Raw genomic sequence first — 11,825 nt, forward strand, 5'->3', positions numbered from 1 at the left:
GCATTATTAAATATGAGAAATTTTTAAATAAATCTCAATGATCCATGTATGGTAGGAGGGTGATGAAGTGGTTGAATATTGCAAAGAATGCCTTTGCACGCCTCCTTGTCTCGCAAGCAGGGGGAGCTACCAACAAGTCAGCAGCCCAAAATGCGCCACTCTCGTGTCCGTTCCACTCGCATGCACTTGTCGTGTCCAATCTTGCGATGGAAGCTACCATACTGCCGGCCAGGCGTAAATATCCTATGGAAATCAGGGTTTTTGTGCAAACTTTGGAAACTCCAATAGAGACCACCGGATCCCCATCCGAGAGCACCGATCGGATATGAGGAAATTTGCATCTAGGCGCCCGCCGGACAGCCCACCTGACCTGCGATTTTTGCACACACCCGTTCCGTCCGTTGCCGTTCCGTCGCCCTCCGTTTGGGCGATCGGTCCCGATCGAAATCGATCGGCCCGGTTCCTGGGCACGTCCGCGCGAGCCCTAGGGGCCCGTGGCTGAACGGCACCGGAACGAATCGCCGCCGCCCTCCAGCAGCAGGGCCACGTCGCCCACGTCCTTTCTCGCACGGCCCGTGGTCCTGCCATCATCCATGGAACCGGCGGCCGCCGGCGACGCGATGGAGTTGGGAGCTGCGTCTTCGGAAATCGGCGCCAACTCCGACAGCCTCGTCACAAAGACATGGTCACCGGCTTGCAACTACAACAATGCCGCCGCCCAACAGACATGGAGCCATCCACGCGAAGCTAACTCTATGATCGACCGGAGGTTCTCCGTCTCACGATCGAACAGCCACGCACGCGAGTCGCGACCGGCTGTCATCATATCCCCAGCCTGCTCCCTAGTGGGACCCTGTCATCATATCCCCAGCCTTCTCCCTAGTGGGACCCGGGAGACATTCTGCCGCATTCTTCCCCTTTTCATTTTATTCCAAAGTTTTCTTTTGCAAATTTTGTTCTTGAATTAGATTTTTCCAAAGTTTTTTCTTTTGCAAATTTTGTTCTTGAATTTTGTCTTCCAAATATTTTTCTATATTTTTTCTTTTTTCAAAAATTTTCAGAAACTTTTTTTCATAATTTTGTCACAAACTTTATTGGGTTTTTTCTTTTCAAAATTTTATTTTTCCTTTTATTGATCCATTCTAGAACTTTGTTCCAAAAAATGTTTCACAAATTTTTTATTTTTCAAATTTTGTTACATTTTGCAACTAAATCTAAGATATTTCTGATTTTTTGTGTTCTAATTTTTTTGAATTTTACTTTTTATTTAAATTTATTTTGTATAATGTCTCGGTATATATTTTTTTATTAATTCCTTTGTTACTATTAGTTGGAACGAAGGGATAACTTTTGTGCGTGGGAACAATGCTGGAACCTGTTGAATGGAGATGGGGCCGGCGGGCCCATCCATGCACACGGTCCACACGAGACTACCGAATCAATAAATAGAGCAGCGCGAGGCAGCCGTCAAAGAAACCAAACATGTCACAACTCACAAATCAGGCACGGTCTGTTAAATACTGGTATATATACTACATATATGCACGTGGCATGTATACAATATATGTGGTCAGTACTCAATACAATACTACCATAGTATATAACACCAGGTAGTCTACACAATATATGTGTCCAGTACCAATACTTGTGTGTGTGTCTATATATATATATATATATATATATATATATATATATATATATATATATATATATATATATATATATATATATATATATATATATATATATATATATATATATATATATAGACACACACTACCATGCATATACACACCCAGATAGTCCAAGCATCACACACGTACTATTACCATGCATAGGAAATGCAGCAACCACTCACTATTGTCATCATGATCGTGACAGGACAGAGATCACAGCAGGCTTCGTTCACTTCGCGGTTGTTATCGATCAGAACCACTTTGTGCCTATCACCAGGCCCATCACCGTGCTGAAGACTTTCCGATTGCCCACGCTACTGTTAACATACCACTTGGGGACGGCTTTTCAATTCCGATGTTCTCTTCATTCCATGTAATAAACACGTCATATATGTGGAACAGTATGAGGACCATCACTTGAACATAAGTTGCCTTAGCCACCTTGTTTGCTTCGGGATGGATGGATAGAAAAATATTCTATCACGAACTGCATGAACAGCAGATGAATTGGTATAAGATCGATATGACGATGTCGGTAGGTTAGGGAAATTAGTTATATTCCAACATACAGTACGTACCAGATCAGCTTTGATCAGTGGCAGCACCGTCTAAATTAAACCGGCTTAAGTACACTAACCATCATCTTAACATTTAATCAAGTTACTGTGCATTTAAAACAGTGTAATCTGACAGGCTGTCGGGTAAATCCCGATTAAACTACTGTACTCCAGGATCACAATTGCACTAGTAGACTCGTACGAAGACAAGCACAGGTGACACAAGCATACAACAAAACCCAAATTAAACTACAACACTGAGTTTTACGGATAAGTTAGACAGATCAAAATACAGAGTTTTTAAACGTACAACGGAATTTTAAAATGGAGTTTCAAATACAATACGGTAGATGCAAACGACGATAAAAGGTGAGCTCCACATCCTGCCCACCGATGTGATGCCGACCTGCCCGACCTTCACGTAGAAGACGGGACCCATTCGACAGTCCACCCAGGAGGAAGTGGTTGGCCAATCTAGGTCGCACAGATCTCCTCGAAGTCAGCGGGAACCCAACCTGCTAAAAGAGATTACAACAACAACCCTGAGTATACTAATACTCAGCAATTCTTACCCGACTAGTGGTATATACTTAGCCGACTCCTAAACATGCAAAGCTTTTTGGCTCTAGAGTTATTTTACTGAAAAGCTACTAATAGTGGATCCTTACTTTCAGTATTTTAGCTCAAGTTTATTATACCAATACCAACTAGATTTGCCTGAATATTTAGAGCACGCATGGTTGATCACATTATCTTTTTAGAACACCACAGCCATATCTCATATTCTCAACTTTCCATTCCCAATTCCATCATTTACTACGATGTGACAGAGAGATCAAGGTTCTCATATCTGCGAGTCACAGCGAATTGATTCGATTTAACCTTGCAAGGTAGACATAACCAACACGACACATGTAAACCCCGTCGGGCCACACGCATCAACTGTTTCCATCGTTACCACGACATCTGAATCGCGACTGCTAAAACCCAAGTGTTGGGCCCCTCACGGTGAACTCCCAGAGAACCCGAAGGTGGCATCCATGCAACACCTGCCAACTCCCACGCCCAGCGTAGCAGGTAGGGATTCAAAGTATCGTTGTAAAGTGGTACACAGCTTACCGGTTTCGACTACCTCCTACTTCCGGCATGTGGTTAGTACTGTTCAATCCTCGATCAGTAGTGCCAACAACGGTTCGACTACCTATATCTCGGGAGTGACAGGAATCACTCGACTTCTATCGGGTTCCTACTTAGCACAGCATTTCTAATGATACTTGCATACTAGTAAAGACTCATAGGTACCTAGGGAAAGACATGCATACTAGGGTTTCATTCGACTCCTAGAAAACTTAATGCACAATATTTAAATAATAACATTGAATACTGAAAGTAGGGGTTATGCTCCGGGGCTTGCCTTGGAGGTCAGCAGGGTTAGTGACTTCTTCGGGAGCTAGATCAATGACTTCTCCTGGCTGCGGTTCTCCTGCGGAAGGCTCCTGGACCGGCTCGGCAATCAGCTCGTAGGCGACTTCGGTTTCAGCGTCAATACGAATATGCCATGCATGAAACTCAAGAAATGATGCAATGCACTACACACAATGAAAGGTATGGACCAAACTCCAAAAGCGTCTACGGAGCAACCTCACAGCTAGGGTTACGACGAAAATGGTTTAGAACTGATGTACAGGCTTTAGTTCTAATGCCTTTTAGCCTGAAGTGTTTCCTATCAAGCAAAAGTTACTAAACTCGCTTCGAAGGATTAAACACAACCCTAGAGTAACATGAATTAAAACAGGAGCTTGTTTGGTTGAGATTACACATGCATGGAATAATTAACTATCAACATTTATAAAAAAAAGAGCATCGCTAGGAACAAATTAGAAGCAAAAACCTAACTTGAATATATAAACTAGCAACAACAATTTACCAGCTTAACGTGATAGCGATAAAGCATGTCATAAAATTTTTCCAATATTTATTGATGATAGAAAGCATTTATTTTAACCCTAGCAAGTTAAACTAAACATGATTAGATTTACACAAAAGTGCACAGCACCAGCACTTGATATTTTTACAGTGGATTACACATACAAATATTAGGCCACTGCATAAATTTCATGATTTTTAGACAAATAGAACAACCGATACAAAATAAACTAGCTTAAGCACAAACCAAATTTTTAGAAGGGGCAAAAGTGATATTTCACTTGCTTGAGTATTTTTCCTCTGAAGATCCTAACTTTAGAAACCCAACAAAATTTAGTTTGCATTTTTCGAATTTTTCGATGTTTTTCTACAAATTTTTAAAGTTTTCAGCTGAAAATAAATAACTGAAAAATGGAAAACAAAACCTAAAAGAGGGGGCTGACGACTGGGCCCCACCCGTCAGTGGGAGGAGCCCAGCCCAGCTCCCCTGCTTGCTTTGCTCTGCCCCACCAGCCATGGCCGGCGCGTGGCCAGGCGGGCTCGCCGCGGCGCGGCGCTGCCCCCGCCGGCGGTGGCCGGCCGGTGGCGCGGCTTGGCCGGAGCAAGGCTAGGGCGCCGGGGAGCAGAGGCACACACGGGGCATGGCGCAAGGGGCGCATGCGGGCATGGCAGTGGCGCACATGGGGTAGGGGTGGCGGCGCCGCGTTCCCTGCCGGCGGCAAGGCCAGCCGGCGACGGGGCGGGCAGGCTGCGGTCAGGGCAAGCCGAGGGGGCGGGGGTGCTCGGCCGCAGCGCGGGGCCCCGCGCAGAGGCGGCCCGCGGCATACGCGCGGCATCGTGATGCGTTCCTGGCGGCGGCGGCATGGGAATCTAACGGGGAAGGGGCCGGGGAGGTAGAGTGGTCCACGGGGAAGCTCACCACATCGTCCAATCGAGCGGAGAAGGGCCGGAGGTGGTTCGTTGACAGAAGGGCGGAGCTTCGGTGGAGAACATCAATGGTGGCCGGCGGTCTGGAGCTCAATCCGGCCAGGTTTGGGCTCAATCGAGCTCGTGGATGGGCAGTACAAGTGCGGGGCGAAGCTAGGGAGCTCGGGGCGCGAAGAATTCGAGCGGGGCGGCGAGGAACGGTCGGAGGGGCGAGCGACGGCGCTCTGCTCGTGCTCTGCTCGCGCGAGCTCGAGGAAGGGGATGAATGGAAGGGAAGGGAAGGGAAGGGAGGAGAAGCTTCCAGGGCGTGCGCGAGGATAAGGGCGGCACACGGAGGGCGAGGTTCGCCGGGATGCTCGATGCGTGGAGAGCTCGCCGGCGGCCACAGCGCCGGTATGGGCGTCGGGGCTAGCATAGTGGTGCACAAGAGAAGAACTGTGTTCGATTTTGACTGAAGTTTTGACTCGATTTGACCATCCAAAACTCATAATTTCACATAGCAACTAGAAATTTGGCCAAAATAAAAGTTGTAGAGGAAAAGAAGATCTACAACTTTTGTTTTGGGCGAAAGTTGATTTGAGTCTTGGATCAAGGAGGAAAATGTGGTCGAACACGGCTAAAACGATGTTTAACACGCAAACTCGGTTAATGCTAATGATGCGCTTAAGCCATGATTAGAAATGAAACACGTGATAAGTGAGCACGATTAACACATGGGTGTTACAGCCCTTCCCCCTTAAAAGAATCTCGTCCCGAGATTCACGCGCGATAGAAAGTATAAGGCGAGAAGGTTAAAAGGTGAAGTACATGGATGAGCGTTTAAAAAGTCCAGATATTTGGATCTCAGAAATTCCTCTTTCTCCCAAGTACCTTCATCTTCGGAGTGATTACTCCATTGAACTTTGTAGAATCGGTTGGTTGTGCGGCAAGTAACTCGATCCTTGCGATCAATAATCTTGATAGGATGCTTAGGATAAGTGAGATCAGACTCTAATTGAATCGAGTCACTCTCAACAACTTCAGTTGAAACTCTAAGACACTTCTTGAGTTGTGATACATGAAAGATGTTGTGAATTGCAGAAAGATTTGCTGGCAGATCCAATCGGTAAGCCACAGGACCGCATCTTTCCACAATTGGATATGGACCAATGTAGCGGGGAGCTAACTTTCCTATTAGTCCAAATCTTTACATGCTTTTCCAGGGTGATACTTTTAAATAGACATGGTCACCGACTTCAAAGGCGAGTGGACTACTCCGTTTATCCGTGTAGCTCTTCTGCCGAGACTGCGCGATCTTCAAGTTCATTTGTATAAGACGGACTTGTTCTTCGGCTTCTTGAACCATGTCGGGTCCAAAGATAGTTCTTTCTCCGACTTCAGACCAATTCAGAGGTGTTCGACATCGACGACCATATAGTGCTTCAAATGGTGCCATTTTGATGCTTTCTTGATAGCTATTGTTATAAGAAAATTTAGCTAATGGCAAGCATTCATCCCATTTCTGCGGGTAAGCTAAGACACAGGCACGGAGCTTGTCTTCTACAATCTGATTTACTCTCTCCGTTTGGCCATCTGTTTGAGGATGATAGGTTGAACTGCGAATAAGATGGGTCCCCAAACAAGCATGCAGTTGCTCCCAAAAGCGAGCAACGAACTGGGTCCCTCGATCTGATATGATGGTCTTTGGCACACCATGTAAACACAATATACGATCCATGTACAACTCGGCGTACTTCTTTGCTCGATAGATAGTTTTAACTAGAAGAAAATGTGCTGATTTGGTAAGACGGTCTACAATGACCCAGATCGAATCATAACCCTTTTGAGTTCGAGGTAAACCGACTATGAAATCCATGCTGATATCTTCCCATTTCCATTCAGGTATACTTAAAGGCTGTAGAGTTCTAGCCGGCCTGAGATGACTAGCTTTGACTCTCCGGCATATGTCGCATTCTGACACATATTTGGCTATTTCCCTTTTCATCTGGGTCCACCAAAATTGTTGTTTCAGGTCTTGATACATTTTGTTGCTACCAGGATGGATGGATAGTCGTGAGGTATGAGCTTCATCAAGAATCTGCTTTCTGAGCTCAAAATCTTTAGGCACCACTAATCGGCTCTTAAACCATAGTACATTCTCACTATCTTGGTGGAAACAATTTACTTTCAGATCTCCTTCTGAGATTCTTCTCTGAATTTCCTTTACTCCCTTATCTTTCTTTTGTGCTTCGATGATCAGATCACGAAGAGTAGGAGTGAGTTCTAGATGGGCCAATGTGCCATGTGGTACAATGCTCAAGTTCAACTTTTCCATTTCAAAGCAGAGAGACTCACTTAATGGTATAGCCGAAAGACAATGACAGTGAGCCTTGCGACTTAGTGCATCCGCAACTACATTTGCCTTGCCAGGATGATAATGTACTTCGAGCTCATAATCTTTAATCAACTCAAGCCATCATCTTTGACGCATGTTCAGATCAGCTTGAGTGAAAAGATATTTGAGGCTCTTGTGATCTGTATATATATTGGAGAGTGTACCGATAAGATAATGTCGCCAGATCTTCAGAGCATGGACTACAACTGCTAATTCAAGATCATGTGTAGGATAATTTTCTTCATGACGCTTGAGTGATCTAGAAGCATAAGCAATCACCCGATTTTCCTGCATCAGAACACAGCCAAGTCCTGTGCCTGAGGCATCACAGTAGACATCAAATGGCTTTGCAGTATCAGGTTGAGCCAAAATTGGAGCCGAAGTGAGAAGTATTTTCAATCTCTGGAAAGCTTTCTCACACTGGTTACTCCAATAGAACTTGATACCCTTCTTCAGAAGCTCAGTCATAGGTTTAGCTATTCTGGAGAATTCCGGAATGAACCGACGATAATAACCAGCTAAACCCAGGAAACTGCGGATTTGAGGAACTGAAGTTGGAGCTTTCCAATCTAGTACATCTTGTACTTTGCTGGGATCAACAGAAATACCTTCAGCGGATATGACATGACCTAGAAATGGAACTTCTTTCAGCCAAAAGTCACACTTGCTGAATTTGGCATATAGCTGATGCTCTCTGAGATGCTGAAGTACAATATGAAGGTGTTGAGCATGTTCTTCCTCATTCTTGGAGTAGATTAAAATATCATCAATGAATACCACGACGAACTTGTCTAACTCTGGTATGAATACCGAATTCATGAGGTACATGAAGTAAGCTGGAGCATTGGTTAATCCAAAAGACATTACCAAATACTCATAAAGACCATATCGAGTGGAGAAGGCTGTTTTTGGTATATCTGCCGGTCTGATTTTGATTTGATGATAGCCAGACCGAAGATCTATTTTTTAGAATACTTTAGCTCTGACTAATTGATCAAAGAGAAGGTCAATACGAGGGAGTGGATATTTGTTCTTGATAGTTACCGCATTCAGGGGTTGATAATCCACACATAACCTCAACCCTTGGTCTTTCTTCTTTACAAACAGAGCTGGGCATCCCCAGGGTGAAGTACTCAGTCGAATGAAACCTTTATCTAGCAAATCTTGTAACTGAATTTTTAATTAAGCTAACTCATTTGGAGTCATTCTGTAGGGCCTTCGAGATATTGGTGTTGTACCAGGATGTAATTCAATAACGAACTCAACATTTCGATCTGGAGGCATGCCTGGCAATTCCTCCGGAAACACATCGGAGTATTCACAAACAACAGGAATTTCTTTTAACTGTTTCCCTTCCAAATGATAGACTGTACTTTCTGGGATCTCGTAACTAGAAAGATGAACATCCATCGGACCATATGTAGAAGAGTTTAACCGAATGATGCGAGAAGTGGTATTAATGATTGCACCGTGCTTTTTCATCCAACTCATTCCAAGTATGACATCTATCCCTTGACTTGGAAGGATAATGGGAGTGATCGAGAAATTTTTTCCACCCAAGTTAAGAGTCACATTCCGAACTACCCTGCCGGTAGTTAACCGTGTGCCCGGTGTCTGAATAATATAGGGCATTTCTAAGTATGTTACTCGTAATTGATGTCGAGCCCCACATGCTTCACTGATAAAGAAATGGGATGCTTCACAATGAAATAACATAGTAGCAGGGCAGTGATCAATGGAAAACATACCAGCTATCACTTGAGTACCCTCAGGAACATCCTCCAGTGTGGTGTAGTTCACACGTCCGGTTTTAGCAGGTACGATCTTCTTCTTCTGATCTTGCTGACTGGAACCTTGACCCAATGCGGGAGTCTTGTAGTTATTCAGCCGAGGTGGCATAGGGCAGTCACATGTGAAGTGCTCCAGATTACCACAATTGTAACAGGGGTAGTTGTTGGGACGTGTAACTTGTGGCACTAGAGGCCTCTGCCCCTGCTGTGGTGGTAGAAGACGTGGTGCCCACTGCTGCTGTTGCTGTGGTGGCCTAACGACCCAATGACCTTGCTGCGGAGGGTGGTTTGGAGCCTACTGAATCCCTATCTGAACCAGCTTGTACCTCTGGGGTGCATTGCTAGAGGACCCCACAGGTGCCTTTCTTTTCTTGTCAGCCTTGTGTGCTAGCGTGGCATCTTCCTGAATGATGGCCTTATTAACTAGCTCAGTAAAATTGTCACAAGTAGTGAGAGCTAGCTTATCCTGAGACTTTGTATTGAGTCCCCTCCTGAAGCAATCTTGCTTCTTTTCATCAGTATCCACATGATAACCACAATATTGAGCTAACTGATTGAAAGTTTGGGCGTATTGAAGAACAGTTTGACTTCCCTACTTTAGTGATAGGAATTCTGCCATCTTTCTCCTCATCAAGCTAGTAGGGATATGGTGGGTTTTAAAAGCTGCCACGAACTCATTCCAGGTGAGACGCGTACCAGCGGGGAGTAGAGCCTTGTGATTAACCCACCATATCTTCGCTGGACCTCTCAGCTGTTGCGCTGCAAAGGCGGCCTTGTCTAGTTCTGTGCAATTGAGGATACTGAACTTGTCCTCAATGGTACGAATCCAGGCATCGGCTTCAAGGGGATCATCTGCCTTGTGGAACAGAGGTGGTTGGGTGGCTAGAAAACCGACGTAGTCAGTTTCTGCTGGTGGTGCTTGTCAGCCTCTGTCAGCATTGCTTTGCACCAGTCACCTCAACAATTCAGTCTGCTCATTGCGGTCGGCGATATGGGCCGCAATAGCCTGAGCCAAGGAAGGAGGTGGCGGTGGCTGTGCTCCTTGACCCCCACTTCCACGGTTAACAGCGTTGTTATTGCCCATCTGCAAAAGCACCATCCCTTGGTTAGCCATTCCGCTATCGGGACTAATCCATGCAAATAAAGAATGTGCATAATTAATATGAACACACAGCATGAATCGTTCCCTTCGCGATATGGTTCACCAAGAGAACAAAATGGCTTGCTTCAATTGGAAACCGCATCTATTCGGATTCGAACAACAGGTTGGTAACTCGGCTAGCCACAAAGTTGTAGTCCTAAGGTTGCACAACTATTAACTACGAAGCGACCAACCAACTCGAATATGCAAGATGCATGCACGTTCTATCGTTCTCACCCAAACAATTACCAATTATGGTATACGAAGACGACTAGTGGCACAAGTACGTACTCTCCCTATATATATACTAGTCGTTCCTAAGATCAAGGATTTCATAACGCGCTTAACGTGGTTAGTTTACCTGCAGCAGAACACAAAAGACAGATATAAAACCACTTATGGACCCTTCGTGTCAGCACTCACGAACGGCCCCCATGTGTCCTACGCCACACGGGTAACACATATGCAGTTTCCCACATATTCACACATACAATACCATCCACTATAGAGATGGCACCCAAACGTTCGACGCTGAATGGGCAGCACTGCATACGTTACCGAGGCAACGTATTCACTTCCCGTACAATTCGTCTTACGGGATACCCAAGGGTACATGTGTCCCAAGGTACACGGTTATGACCAACTGCATAACGAATCTTCACCTCGTAATATTGCCTTACGAGATGGCCGTGATCACAATCACACGGTAAGAAGTCTGCGCTCCATATCAGGCGGTAGATAGCGACAGGCTCGTTTGAATTGAGCTTTATCACCTCCTCGTATGCTCAATATACGGGACCCGCGCACGTATGAAATACGTGGGCTATTCTAAGGACTACCAAAATACTCACATTGCATACCTCAGCGTAGGTGCGTCGTTATAGAATAGTAGTTGTGCACAAAAGTAAGGTTTAACGAAAAGTAAATGCTGGAATAAAATAGATACTTAGTTGCCACCTAACTTATAAAACATAATTAGGGCATACGAACTATCTATCCTATTCCTTAGCGCATCTAGCGTCAACTTTTCAAAAAACCTGAAATCGTTGCGAGGTAAGAGTTACTTAACTTAATTAAGCACGCCAATAATCACCCCAGTGCAATTTAGAGCTCTGATGCCAGCTGTAGCAGCACTGTCTAAATTAAATCGGCTTAAGTGCACTAACCATCATCTTAATATTTAATCAAGTTATTGTGCACTTAAAACGGTGTAATCTGACATGCTGTCGGGTAAATCCCGATTAAACTACTGTAATCAGGATCACAATTGCACTAGTAGACTCGTACGAAGACGAGCACAGGTGACACAAGCATACAATAAAACCCAAATCAAATTACAACACTGAGTTTTACAGATAAGTTAGATAGATCAAAATACAGAGTTTTTAAACGTACATGGGAAGTTTAAAACGGAGTTTCAAATACAATACGGTA

The sequence above is a fragment of the Panicum virgatum genome, chromosome 5N (genome assembly GCF_016808335.1).
Source record: "Panicum virgatum strain AP13 chromosome 5N, P.virgatum_v5, whole genome shotgun sequence".
In the NCBI taxonomy this organism is placed as follows: domain Eukaryota; kingdom Viridiplantae; phylum Streptophyta; class Magnoliopsida; order Poales; family Poaceae; genus Panicum; species Panicum virgatum.